Below are 13,918 nucleotides of genomic sequence, written 5' to 3' on the forward strand. Positions count from 1 at the left end.
AAGTGCCAAGCTCCAGGCTTTACACTGTCTTGTCATGATCTGAGGCAGCTGTGCGAGCTGACTCTTAGGGATGTTCTTGTATTTCCTTCTGTTGTAAGGGTTGTATTGCTGTGAGCTGGATGGTACCTGCTGAAGTTGTGCTGCTCCTTTTCAGTCCCAACAGAGCTGTTCAGAGCTGTTTTGGAGCTCTAAAGAGGGAAAGAAACTGGTGACCATATTTAAGAATATGCGGAGGAAGAGTTCAGTCTGCCTTCACGCTTCCATTGCTTCCCAGAAATCAGAAAATCCCTTAAGTAAGACACTGTGTTTTGAATACAGACATTTGACTTTGCTTTATATGCCATGTTATACAGTATGAAATATCTGTTAGTTAAAAATTGTCATGTAAATGACTGACAGCACTGTAACACTGCTCCCCACTCCTTCCTTTCTTGTTACAGAAGCACACCTACATCTACATCCATTCGTTCAGATAATGGCAGCAGAAGCATTTGATTTCCATGTTCTGTCTCCCCTGTGAATAAACAAAGATGTTTCATTTCCCAGTGTTGTCAATCAGGAGCTTTTCATCTGGGACCCAGGTTGATAAAATGCTTCATTATCTTAACACATTATTTCTTAGAGAACTGCGCATGCTGCCTTCAATACCAGCCATTGTCTTAAGCAAAAATGGACTTGCGTGTTGTGGTCAGCTCTAAAAAATGGATTTTAATGCAATATTTCTCAAGTGAATCAGAAAGTAGGAAAGAAAATCCAGTAGCAGTGACAAGAGTCTGAATTGCATGAGGAGGTAGGATCTGGTTCAGTAGCCAGTGATACATGGCAGTGTGTGCAGGTAACTACCAGTAATCATTTTAAATAAGTAGATGCTTGTAAGTGCTGTGTTTTAACAAATCCCGTTAATTTTAGCATCAGGGTGATGCTCCTTTGCATCCTTCCATCGAATCTCAGAGTGGCTTGGGTTGGAAGTGACCTAAAGGATCATCTAGTTCCAGTCCCACTGCCATAGGCACACTTTCCACTGAAGACTAAAAAGCCCATTTTGAATGTCAGTGATTGCCCTGCTGCTGCATTGTGCAAGGTGCAGGGTACCATCCATGCTTAAAGAGCTGGGAAACACAAAAGACTAAGAAACTAACCTGAGAGTGTCAGGAGGCCAGAAGAATTAGAATTCATTTGCAATGCTCAGGCTAAAAACCAGGCAGAACCCAGAAGTCTCTTGGCTCCCGGCCCTCTCTTGCAAGTCAAGGTTATTCCTTTTGCTAATGATTCAGTGCCCCTGCTGTTGCCAGTGAATGTCAGCACAGCAAACTATCTATGTTGTTGAAAAGTCAAAATGCATTTTTGTTCAATACAGATAAAACTGTGCTTCATGCAGTCAGGGCTGTAGCTTTTCTTGGGAAATGAGTTCAGTTCTAGCAGAAGTTCTGGCATGGCATGAAATGATTGCTGGCAAGCGTCTGTCCCAGGATACCTGCAGAGACAACATCAGATGGCATCTCTATCTTGCTGACAAGAATGTGGCTGGTGTTAAAGATCCTGAATGGGAGGTGTCTGGGTGGGCATTGCAGGCTGTGTAAAGCTTGATGTTGCTTAAGTGGAATAAGTGGATTGCACGCTCCCTTTTTTTTTAATTTTTAATGTCCAGTTTTGGATAACTGTTCATCATTTCCTGATGTATCCAGCAGTATTAATTGCAAGTGTTTAGAAATGTGTAGTTAAGCCTTAGATATACATGCTCAGCTCTATCACATTGCTCCAGGTGGATATCCTGCTATGTTGAATGCTGTGATACGTGAGAGGTGAAGGAAAAGATTACTGTTTTTTTTTGATGCAAACGTACGTTTTGTGATAACGTTATATGATAGGCTACATTAGGTGGAACACAAGATAGTAAAGTTGAGATGACACAAGCAATCATCTAAGAGTATTTCTTAATCATCATTCACAATGAATCTGCAATAGAAAAGGGGTTTCATTCATTAATTCAGGGACTCATTTTGATATCTTGATGACACTGAGCAAAAAAAAAAATCAATTGAAATTAATGAAACTGATCTTTCTGTTTAAGTAGCTACATATTGATACAGGGGGCTAGAATCTGATCTTTATTTCCCATAATAGGTGCCTTGAGACATTTCACAGAGCAGGATAAGAATATTCTAAATACTAAAAAGAGATTATGGCATTATGGCTTGATTAGCATACTCTCAATAATCATTCATCTCTAATTTAAAGTCTTAAAGACTAATCTAAGGTTTTGAAAGAAACTTAATGGCCTGTGTTGTACTTAAGCTCAATAAAGCAATGAAACTGTGACATTCTCCAATGTCACGCTCAGAAATGGCAAGTTTATGTAGTTATTCAATGGTTAATAGAAGCGATATTTCCACGCAGATTGGATATAGTTTGAAGGTATGTAAAGTACTTGAGATGTCTCTGAATCTTTGAAAATAATCCTGATTTTTGCAGTGTCATAATGTCCTTTAATTATAGAGCAATTATTTCTCTCAAATGCTATCATATAAAAATGATATGGTCACTATTAACCTCTATTTTATGTCTTGTCATTTTGTTCTCAGTCATCCTTTCTATCAATTCAAGGTCATTTTACAGCACTTAGATTGATATAGACTCTAAGGGATATATGAATAATACATAAGGACAATATTAGTTCAGAAATAGTAATAAATGGTCAAAATGTGAACTTTAATTATGTTTAAGAAAATAACTGGCTGCTACCTTAAGGAACGTTATCAATATGCCATTTTTATCAAACAGTGGTTCTTATGAAAGGCGAGTTTATAATGGATACCTTTCATGTTCCTTAGGTGCATTCACTGAATAAATTCTTCTTATAAAAAGATGAACTAATTTTCCTGAACTGTCACAGAATTGTAAGTTTCAATCTTGGCATTTTTAGCTTAAAAATATTTCACACGGGTACGTGGCAATTATTTTTGTTCTAGTCGTGGAAAGAGGCCTATGATATTATCAATTAATGTATTCTTTTAGGCAGAATGCTTCAAGGAGACACTGAAATGCTGAAAATTACCCTACCTGCAGGAATGACTAGCACAGGATATCAATAGTATCCACGATGACATTGCCTCAGAAGCACATGCAGGTTAAAATGAAGGTCACTTCACATGTTTAGGAGATGGGGGCTGTAGCCCAGACCAGCTTTTTCCAGCTGCTGTGTGCCATGTCCCTGTTCTGACATGCTGGTCTTGCTCCAGCCTTGTGCAGTGCTTGCAACTGGAGACCATTTTATTTAAGCACCTGAGGAGGGGATTCTTCTGCCCTCCAGTTCATGGCTTTTAGACTCCATTTATGTCATATTCTTCTGCTTTCCCTCCTGGAAAAATGACTGGAGCAAGTCTGAGGATTTCGTCTTAGACTATTGAATTGGTTTTCCCTTCATACTTGCTTGCCTTAACTTCAGAGAAATACGTGGTGACAACCTGTTTGTGTGAATTTCTGTTCTCATTTGAGCAAATCCAGCATGCTCCAGGACTCAAAGCATTGTGTTTCTTTCCCATATAACATGCTGATTAGCTGTAAAATCCAAAAGCGTCTATTTTTGCTAAGAGCCCGGAATTTGGTGGAAATGTCTGGATTTGTGGCTGGCATGCAAAGCATTTAGTCAGATTGTTTTCTTTTCATGTCACTTACATGTAGACATGAAACCAAGAGCGTTGAGTATGCGATCACACATTTTTTCCTTTTCTCTAAATGAATAATGTTCAGTGATAAAGTTGGAAACGTTGTGCTCTGTTTCCACAGCTGCAGCAGACGCCGAGCAAAGAAAACAATAGCTGCACACACACATATGCATTCCAGCTGCTTCTTACTCCCACATTCTCCTTTATCCTTTTTGTCCTCCCATTCGCACAGATAAATTGTCTCAATGACAGGAAAGGTTAGTAGCGGATGTGCTGCGAGTTTAATAATGTTTTGTAAAAAATAGGAATTAGTATATGAAAATACTAATTACACAGGGTGATTTCAAGTTGAAGCTTCTGCTTTAGTTTCATTACACCCTTTTTATTTTTTCCCTGCACAAAATGTCCCTTCCAACCAGGGAGAGTAACCCCAAGGAAATGCAGAAAGGTCTCTGCTCACTCCGGGCCCCTCTGATTCTTGCTCTCGATAAATGTTTATTTTTGTTAATGTAGCTCTGGGTGGCATTTCTAGGTGCCGGATGATAAAAATATGTTCACAGTGTAAGCAGTATAGTTGTGTAAGGACATTATTCAGATGACCGAATGCCAGGGCTTGCATGAGCTCAGAGTTTCCAGATGATGCTGAGGTGGAGTTCAGGCATCAGGTTCCAAATGCCATTTGGTTAAACAACCTGTAGGTCCCTGAAAAAAAGGTAACTGGAGGGAGCAAAAACTGTAAAATCATTAGTCCATGAATAAATCAATACTTTTATTTTTCTTGTTTCTATATTTGATGGAAAAGCCCTGGCTGTTTTTTGTTTTGTTTTGTTTTTTAAAAAAAGCTTGAAAGTAGAGCAAGATTCAGAATCTTTCAAGTGAAATAGTTGCAGTAACCCTGCCAGAGTGATAAAACAGTAAATAATTTCAGTTAGACTCTTTATGTAAACACTTGGTTTAGAAGAGGATATTTTTCTGCTATGATTTAAAAGCACAAAAATTCAAGCAATACAGCTGAATATGAAATGAACTTGAGCATATGTCTGCGTGTGAAAACTTCGGTTTGTATTCTGTGGGCCAATACAGTGGAAGCCTGCAGGTGTCTAGAGTTTGCATTTGCATCTCTGATCCCTCTACATTCATAGCCCTCTACCCCCAGTGAAATTATAAAAATCTTGAAGCTATAAGCTTGAAGATAAAAATGATTAAATGGCGGGTAGATGCATTTAGGCAGATGTTTACTTTGGAAAATGGACGGTCTTTGCCTCCCTCAAATTTCTAGGAAATTAAACAGCACTGGCAGGCTGTGGGCACAGTACTCAGCGTGTAGCTTGCTGCCACAGAGCTCCTCTGAACCCTCCAACCATAACTCATCGTCCTAGTGAAGAACTGTCTCCATACTCTAGAAGTAAGTCTTTGTTCCTTCTTCTGCCATAAAGTCACACACCTGCCATCTCAGAGCAGTAACCCTTTAGATATCCTACCATTTCTCTGTATCAATACAAGTAATTAATAGCAAATTAAAGCTCCTGGGAAGATACTGTAGATATGCAGAATGTCTTGGCCACGCTTGTAAGCAGATAGAAAAATAGGCAACATAAGCCACCACATCCTTTCTATCCTTAATTTGCATTGTTCATCACAAGGGTACGTTTTATGACAGATCATGTTCTCAGATACAAGGCAGTTCCTTCACTCCTTAGTGTTGTGTTGTTCACAATTTTAAGCAGGACAAAATGCTGCATTTGTGAGTTATTTCCATTTCCATTGAAGATGGTCTTAGATTAGACGTGATTAGACGTTGAATGTTTCTATGCTTCTCTGTTACACTGGTGAGAGGATCGAGCCTGAGCTGGAAAATGTTGCGTGGAACATGTGGAACAAGGTAGATGAGGCTGCAATTTGCAAGGTCCTGCGGTTTTGCCACCTAACCTAATCTATCAAGGGGGCCTAAAAGCAAGCTGGAGACGGACTCTGTCAGGGAGTGTAGCAGTGGAACAAGGAGTGATGGCTTTGAGCAAACGGAGGGAAGACTTAGATTAGATGTGATGTGAGGAAGAAATTCTTCACTCAGAATGCAAAGCGCACATGGAAATTAGGGCTGAAGATGCACCTTGCTTCTGTTCCTCTCTGTAAATTAATGTTAATTACATAAAAATCAGTGTTAGACATAAACCCAGGGCACAGGATGGGAGGTGGAGGGCAGTCCCTGTGGCCAAAGGACAGCCTTTCTCCCTGGCAAGCCAAATGGCCCGGGGGACCCAGCCCCAGAAAAGGGGCCCTCAGCCCCCCCAACCCTCCTCCTTCCTCCACCTGAGGCCATCTTCCAGGCTGCTCCCAACACAGCCGCCTTTGGCCACGCATGGGCAACTCCGTCACAGAGGCTGGCTGAGGTCACAGTGGCCACCACTGCCCCGCCTTTGCTCGGGACCTATAAAATGCCCCCCCTGCCACTGGCCCGCCACTCGCTGAGCTTCTAGGCACTCTGAGAGCCAACTTGTGTGGCGAAGAAGAGCCAAAGCAGCGAAGCGAGAGGCAGCCCTTTTTGGTGTGAGCAGGCAGCTATGCAGTCACAGCAAGCACCAAGAAAGAAGGCAGCTGATGAGAAGAAGCATTATTGGTGGAGGCAGAGCGCTGGCGGCACAACTGACACCAGTGCCCGAGGAGCGAGCTCTGGCATGCAGCCCACAAACACCTATAAGCGCTACCATTGGCACCGCAATGACGCAGGGAACGGGCCGGCCCCTCAGCCATCCAACAACAGGGGGCCTGCGCCTTCCCAGCGGCACAACGGGGGCACGGGGAGAATGCAGCAGCATCAGGCAGGCGGCCGTGTGCAGCACAGCCATGCCTATGGTCCACAACAGAGTGCGGGACCCAGCCACGGCCGTAACAGAGATGGCAGCATCGGACTCACGCGTGGAAACCAAACACACAGTGGCATGGCACCTAGGCGTGAAAGTGGACAACCCTCCGGTTCAGCACCCCGGTCTCAAAACTTCCCCGATGGAAGGCACACTGTGCGTCCTGTGCCAAGAAGGGATGGACAAGGTCATCAGCCACTCCAGGTCATGCACGGTCCTTCTGACAGACAGCACGGCAACAGCGGGTCTGCGCCTTACTACCATGGGCACAACGGCAGCACGGGGAGAAGGCAGCAGGACCAGGCAGACAGCCGCGGGGAGCACAGGCACGTCTATCGTCCATACCACAGTGCGGGACCCAGCCACGGCCAGAAACAAGATGGCAACATCGGAGCCGCGCACAGAAATCAACCTGACAGTGCACGTAGGCGTGGAAATGGACGCCCCCGTGGTTCGGCACCCCAGCCTGGAAACCTTACGCATGGAAGGCATCCTGTTTGGGCAGTCCCAGGCAAGGACTGGCTGAGCCTCCTGCCCAACACTGAGGAACCCATGGAAGTGGAACCTCCAGCAAACGTGGACGAACCAATGGAAGTGGACATACCTTGGCCAGAACAGACCCGGGACTACCGCGGTGCATCTTTGCTCTCTGCTCTCGGTGCACAAAAACCGTGTCGCAGGAGTGTCCGGCCAGCCCCCTACTTGTTGTCGCACAGGCTCCATGCCAAGCATTAGCTTGGAGCCCCCAGACACCATAGACATGCCGGCAATAAACCACTCTGTTGCCAGTTCTCAGGGCTTGTGTGAGTACTTTTTTTCCCATCCCCCAGCCCTTGTGCCAGAGGTGGCAGCCCTTCTGCACAGAGCCTCGTGGAAGAGCACAAGAGAGGAGCCAGCTTCCTTTGGGCTGCTGCACTGGGGTGACAGCAGGAGCCCCCAGGGGCCACAGTGCGCCTTTAACATTTGTGAAAATAGACCGAGGGGTGAAAATAGGAGTGTGTCAGCGATTATAGGTGGCTAGTTTCTTCTATTAGCAGTGAGTTTCTGTATCTGAGTAATGGGTAATGACAGACATGGAGAAGTCGGAGGTACTCAATAACTTCTTTGCCTCTGCCTACACTGGTAGGCGATCTTCCCAAGTCTTTCATTTCCCTGAACCCGTAGATGGAGGCTGGGGGATCAAAGTCCCACCAACTGTAAGTGAAGAGCGGGTTCGAGACCACCTGATGAACCTAAACAGGTACAAGTCTATGGGACCCGATGACATGCATCCCAGGGTCCTGAGGGAGCTGCCTGATGTAGTTGCCAAGCCTCTTTCCATCATAATTGAAAAGTCCTGGCAGTCAGGTGATGTTCCTGGTGAGGGGAAGAAGGGAAACTTCATGCCCTGTACTCTTTAATGATTAGGAAGAAAAAAAAAGAAAAAAAAAAAGAAGAAAAAAAAAGAAAAAAAGAATGGAAAAAAGAGCACTACTCTTCAACAATTAAAACAAGTAGGAGACGTTTCTTCTCAGAAAGAGTGGTCAGGCATTTGAACGGGTTGACCAGGGAGGTGGTTGCATCAACATCCCTGGGGGTGTTAAAGTAAAATTTGGACTTGGCGCTTAGGGACATGGTTTAGTGGGTGTCATTGGTAGTAGGGTGATGGTTGGCCCAGATGACCTTGGAGGTCTTTTCCAACCTTAATCTTTCTAGAATTCTAGAATTCTATGACTAGAATTCTAGAATTCTAGAATTCTATAGCATCACTCATGTTAGTGCCACAAACTTTGATTGCTTACTTTGGTCCTGTTTCAGCCAACTACCTGACTGAAATCACATTCAGATTTAAGCTCTACGTTGAACTGAAGCCTTAGCTGTAGCTTTACTTTGGAAGCAAGTATCCAGAACCTATTGCAGCAAAAACCCTCACTTTTTCCTGCACTGCTGCAGTAGCTGCTGTTATTGAAAGGCAAACTAACTTCTATAGTACAGGCTCAAGGGTCCTCAAGATTGTTTCTGAGAAGACCGTGTTGCATGAAAACCAAAGCTTTTATGCTAGCATTTACAACAGGTGTAATACATGGTCCATCAATACTGAAGAGAGGGAGGATGTGACTGACAGATTTTAGTTAATCTGGTCTCATCTAACACAGATATTCAAACTTGCTACCATGAAAAATGCTGAGATGCCTGCTGCCTGCTTTTTCTCTCACGAGAGCATGATAAGTGGAAATCAGCAAAGGCAAGACTTGTTGCCCATCTCCAGGTTAGGAAAAGACTGGAAATAGAAATCATGAAAATTTAGAAACCATTTTGTTTATAACTAATTATACTTAATACCAATTGAGAAAGAAGCACTGTGGCTACAGGCGAAGGCTTTCATCTTTGTCAGTCTGAAGGCTTTGCAGCAATTTGTGGCAGGCTGTCATAGGTCTATTTGCATCTCATTTAAATCAGCTTAGCTCTTTCTCCCTGCCCCAGTATCTCCCGTATCAACCTGCCCCTTTTCCAACTTCTCCCTCCTCTTTAACTCACAAAAACCTGAGCGGATTCAACATAAAACATTTTGTTTTTATGGCAAATATTTCTGATGCAAAATCATATTTTTGTGTGGTTCTTTCATGTTGGTTTGTGTCTGGTCAGGTACTTTGCACATCTCTGCCATGCAAGGAAATGCGTAAAGTTCAATAATTAATTTATTATCGTAGCATGCATACCTCAGGACTACCCCTCTCCCTTTAATATATATATATATATTTTTTTTTTCTAAATCCTAGCCTAGAATTTCTTATTTTAAAAATTGATAAAATTTGTTCAACATTTCCTGAGATATGCAAGTGTACTAAAAATAAATTTCCCACATGCTGTAACTAGAATTGTGCTAGCAAAAGTTCCTGAAATTAGGAACTTCACACTGTGGTTTGTCAATCTTCAGTGAGCCTTAAAAGAGTCTCGGTTTGAAGACAATTAATCCAGTGTTTTAAAATTATGAAAGCTTCAGATTAATGGTTTTGTGCATGCACATTACAAAATTAGAAACATCTGAGCTTCTTTCTCAGAGGAGAACCCACCCTGAAGTTAAGGGGAAAGTATTGAATAGAAAACTCCTTAGGGAGATGTCTTTAAGGAAAACTGTTTTGGCTTACGCATGTTTAAGACTGCATAAGCACCATGGGGATGAGGCATGCCAGGAGAATCTTTTTCCTGTACAGACTTTAGGTCTTGCTTGCTGCTTTGGGGAGTAGTAGTGAAAATGTGCAAAGATCAGTGTCATTGATCCGCTTCTTCGGTTTGCTCTTCAGATGAGAACTGGGAAAGTAATTTAGCTTTACGAAGGACATCAGAAGTGGGAAATTAGGTCTCCAAACGTTAACGCGTCCCTCAAGCTCAGGTCAAATTGACTTTAGTGTCCCTGTGGTGATTTGCATCCACAAAGATTCTGGCACCCGAATGCCCAGTTGACTTTTAACAACTTCATGGACAGTGCACCTTGAGACTGGGGGTAGGAGTAATGTCAAAGCCTCTGGCCGAGCTTTGCGTCCTTGCAGGCTGAAACAGGAAGGCAAATCATGTTGAAAAACAGCACTGAACTGAGAATGGAGGATTTATTTGTTTATTTATTTATTTTAAGAAACCTCCAAAATATTTCTCTCGGCATCCAAGAGCCAGAAGGACCCATGAAGTCACCGTAACACTCTCTCTGGGAATCCGTTGCTTTAAAGTTTCCACTACAAACAAGTAAACAGAGCGGTGTAACATTCAGCTAGCAAAAAGCAGCTGCCTTAGCTGGAACAGTTAAAACAGTGTTTTTCCTGCAAACAGCTTCCACACTAATAAAATAGAAACGAGAGGACAAAATGTGCATTGAAGAGCCATCTAACAGAGACAGCCAGGATCTAGATCCTGGAGGGGTAAGGAGAAAGGAAGAACAGTGCATCAGGTATTCACAAGCCCTGAACACCTATGCTTTAGACAGAATACTCGCATCCTTTTGCCTATAAAGGTCTGTGGACAGTGAATACTGTCCATGAAGGTCAACGTCTGAAAAGCTATGCAATTGGATTCCTTGGTCTGTCAGCATTTGTTTATAGTGACCCGCTTACTAATGTTGTAATTACAGTGATGAGGTCCAGACAATTCATTATCAGAATTTGCTTTCTGCGTTTGGGATTAAATCCGTGTTCTGAAGAATTAGCTGGTGAGGGGTGGAAAGCCACGGAATCTCTAAAATGTATTTCCCAGCAATTTGGTGGCAGTTGGTGAGCTCATACTTTCATCTTCCAAGAGAGCTCCCCCCAAATCAGCATCTGCCTCTTATTTCCTTTATGTTTTGCTGTGATCATTTTTTTTCTCTTACATAGTCTAAATACAGTTTCAAAGCAGTAATGTTGAGAGACTTTTCCTATTGCTATTAATGCCATTTACTTCCATATAATCACAGTCTTTTTGCTCAGATTGCTTTGTTTTCCCACGAAACATCTGAAAGTCCTTTGAAAATAAAATACTTTCACTGAAAAAAAGTAATATCAGCACATAATGGATCAATTACGAAGGCATGTGGCACAGAAAAGTAAGCAAATCCTGGCCATTTTTGTGATAGGGAAGAATATCCTGATCCTTACAGGTTGCTATTTCTTTGAAACATTTTTGCAGTTGGAATATTTTGGCTTAAAATTGGTTATTTTGCAGACCCCTTTTTACATGTGTGGAAATACATATACAATCTGTATGTATGAGTGCGTGTATGTATATTCAGGAGCTGTGCCATAAATAGCAGCCACATACATGTGGAAAACATACCAAGGGCACACGAAATCAGACAGAAAAGAATTTGAGCAGGGCTGTGTTTGTGTGTTGTAGCCAGCATACTGAGTGACTTACTGAAGGGACTGCTGCAACAAGATGCACTGCTGTATTTCGGGTATTATACTGAGAAGAATATGTATAAACTGAGGCTAATCCGTGGTATTTTTTGGTTCAGTATTGGTCAGATTGCCAGTGTAGGAATTTCATGCTCGGATACACAATTGTATCCAGCCTTAGCTGGGGAATCCACGTGTGGGTTATGAATTCTTTACGAGAATTAACTTTGTATGAATACCCAATTTGCTGTGTAAGCTTTGTCAAGAGGCAGCTTAGTCTGCAACGTGTTGTTCTGTTGTCCGTTCCCTGCAAGTCCAGCTTCTGCGTCAAGGAGGAGGACGGAGGGGTCTCCATTACCTCAGCGTCACTGCAGAGAAAATTCCGACTTCCAGCAAAATCAGTGCAGCCGGATAGAAACTGCCCTACAGGGCCTGGGTGATGATCTGAAGACAGAAGAGGCTGGCAAGGTTCAGGAAGGCAGGAGCTATGCACTAGAACAGCAGGCTGCGAGCAAGGACTTTTTCAGTCAGGTCAGATCAGAGGAATTTACTGAAGGAGTGTGACAAGGCAGGGGGAAAAACAAGGGGAAAGAAATTAGATGTCTTCTGAGCACACTCCTCTGAAGACTCTCAAAGGATTAAACTGAAGTATGGGGCACTGCCATTAGTCGGTGTGGTTTCCTTATGTAATTTACCTGTTCTGAAGAGTAATGTTTTGCTTGAATCATGGAAAAGATGTGGATATGTGTGTGTGTGTGACATTTCTTTAATGAAAGCAAAGAGTAGAGCTCAGAAACCCATAATTTTGGGAGTACGCTGGAACTCTTCTGTGTCAGCACCAGCCCTTGAGTTCTGGGACAATTGGATGGTTGGGCTTCAGATCCCCAAGCTGGCCACGGATAGAAACAATGCCCTGAAAAAGTGCCAGGGAGACAAAGGGAAGCAGTGCTGCAGTGTGCTGAGTCCAGGCTAGCTTAAAGCAGGAGTGCAGCACCCAGAGCTTCTGCGATTAAGTAGTTAGGCTTCTGGGTCTGTGAAAATGAAGTCCAAGAATAAAATGGAAGTTACACAATTATTACAGATTGGCAGGCGTTAAAGACGTCTATGTTGCCTACTAAGGTTTTGTCCAGGAAGACATCGTAGGAAAGCAGACTTTAAGTTATTTATGGACAGGCAGAGCCTAATGTTTTTAATTTTCTAAATAGCTCGGGAGGCCAGTCAGATTGGCAATACAAGCAAGATGTGTCAGGAAGTCCCGACTACAAAATAATAAAAAAGTATTTTTGAGGAAGATTCCCAGTAATGAGGCATCTAGCCGTGGGACTCAGGGCTGAGATTTCAGTCTGTTCCACACTCAGGGAGACGCCTTCTTTGGTTTGCAATGTGCTGTTACATTTGATTTTTAGTGACAAAGTGGTATAAACTGATTGGTGCTTGATTTTTGATACTTGCTACTGCCCATGCTGAATTCATTTTCTAATCATATGGATGCCATATGTATTCTTCACACATAGGCTGTACTGCAGGATTTATTATCCTATCCTTTAAATATGCTGCTGTTGCATGTTCAAAGTCCAGTATATTTACATGCTGCGGATATGTTTACCACTAGCAAATTAGGAGGTATTGTAAAAATTGTGTATATCCACATCATTTCCTATAATCATTGTGAAATGGTGACACGAGAAAGCTTTCTGTGGGGAAAAATGGTACCTCAAAAAAAATGGTACCTCCAAATATATCCTGTTTATATGGATATTTTGACCAATTCAGTTCAGGAAGGGGAACATTGCAAAGCCATGTTAGTTAGGCAGAGACAGAAGATGAGTTCTGGGTAAAATTATGCTTTCAGGGGCTCATGAACATCTTTCAATACACCTGCACCCTTACTTTTGGCTAGAGTGCTTGCCCTACACACGTACTTAGGCCTCTCACTCAGGAGATAAATGCCCGCACGTGGGACTGTTGGACACCCCATGGGAGCAGAGCCAGGCCCCATAACATACATGCTGACGGCTGGCTCCGCTGTTATATTAGTAATATCTCTGCTAAGTCATAGCCCATGTGCGTTTTGCATGATGGACGATCAGAAATCAGATCATCAGGGTCTCAGTGCTGCGCGTGCTGTGAGAGCTGGTCCCGAGTCAGGGCTGTGCTACTTGTTCATGCCCAGAAAAAGTCACGCAATCATTCTGCCTTCTCGGTTTTGTATTATGCATAAGGAATACTGCCGGTGAGTTTGACTGCTGGCTTTAAAATAGTAATGCCTCACTAATGGCTCGCAGGCAGCACGTTGCATCTGAGATCCCCTGACATTGCTCACGCTGGAAGGAAATTAAAGTGCTAAAAATGAGGCCAGAAGGGAGGGGAGTCTGTGATGCTGCTGTGTCATGTTACTCCTTTGGTATTGTTGCCCAGTGGCCAGAAAAAGGGGGGAGCCACTCTTTGTGAAGTAAAACAGATGCTGTTCTCCTGTTTCAGCAGATTTAACAGTAGAGCCTTGTGAGTTTTTGATAGATGCACTTTGAAATATCTCAAATGAAAGTTG

The 13,918-nt window shown here is 43.0% G+C and overlaps 1 protein-coding gene across 11 annotated transcripts in view; it reads left to right on the forward strand.

Moving 5' to 3' along the window:
• Positions 1-13,918, forward strand: part of ARSJ (arylsulfatase family member J) — a 180,165-nt gene that overhangs the window by 112,525 nt on the left and 53,722 nt on the right. The gene's annotated exons all lie outside the window — the stretch shown is intronic.

The sequence above is a fragment of the Anas platyrhynchos genome, chromosome 4, assembly GCF_047663525.1.
Source record: "Anas platyrhynchos isolate ZD024472 breed Pekin duck chromosome 4, IASCAAS_PekinDuck_T2T, whole genome shotgun sequence".
NCBI classification, from domain to species: Eukaryota; Metazoa; Chordata; class Aves; order Anseriformes; family Anatidae; genus Anas; species Anas platyrhynchos.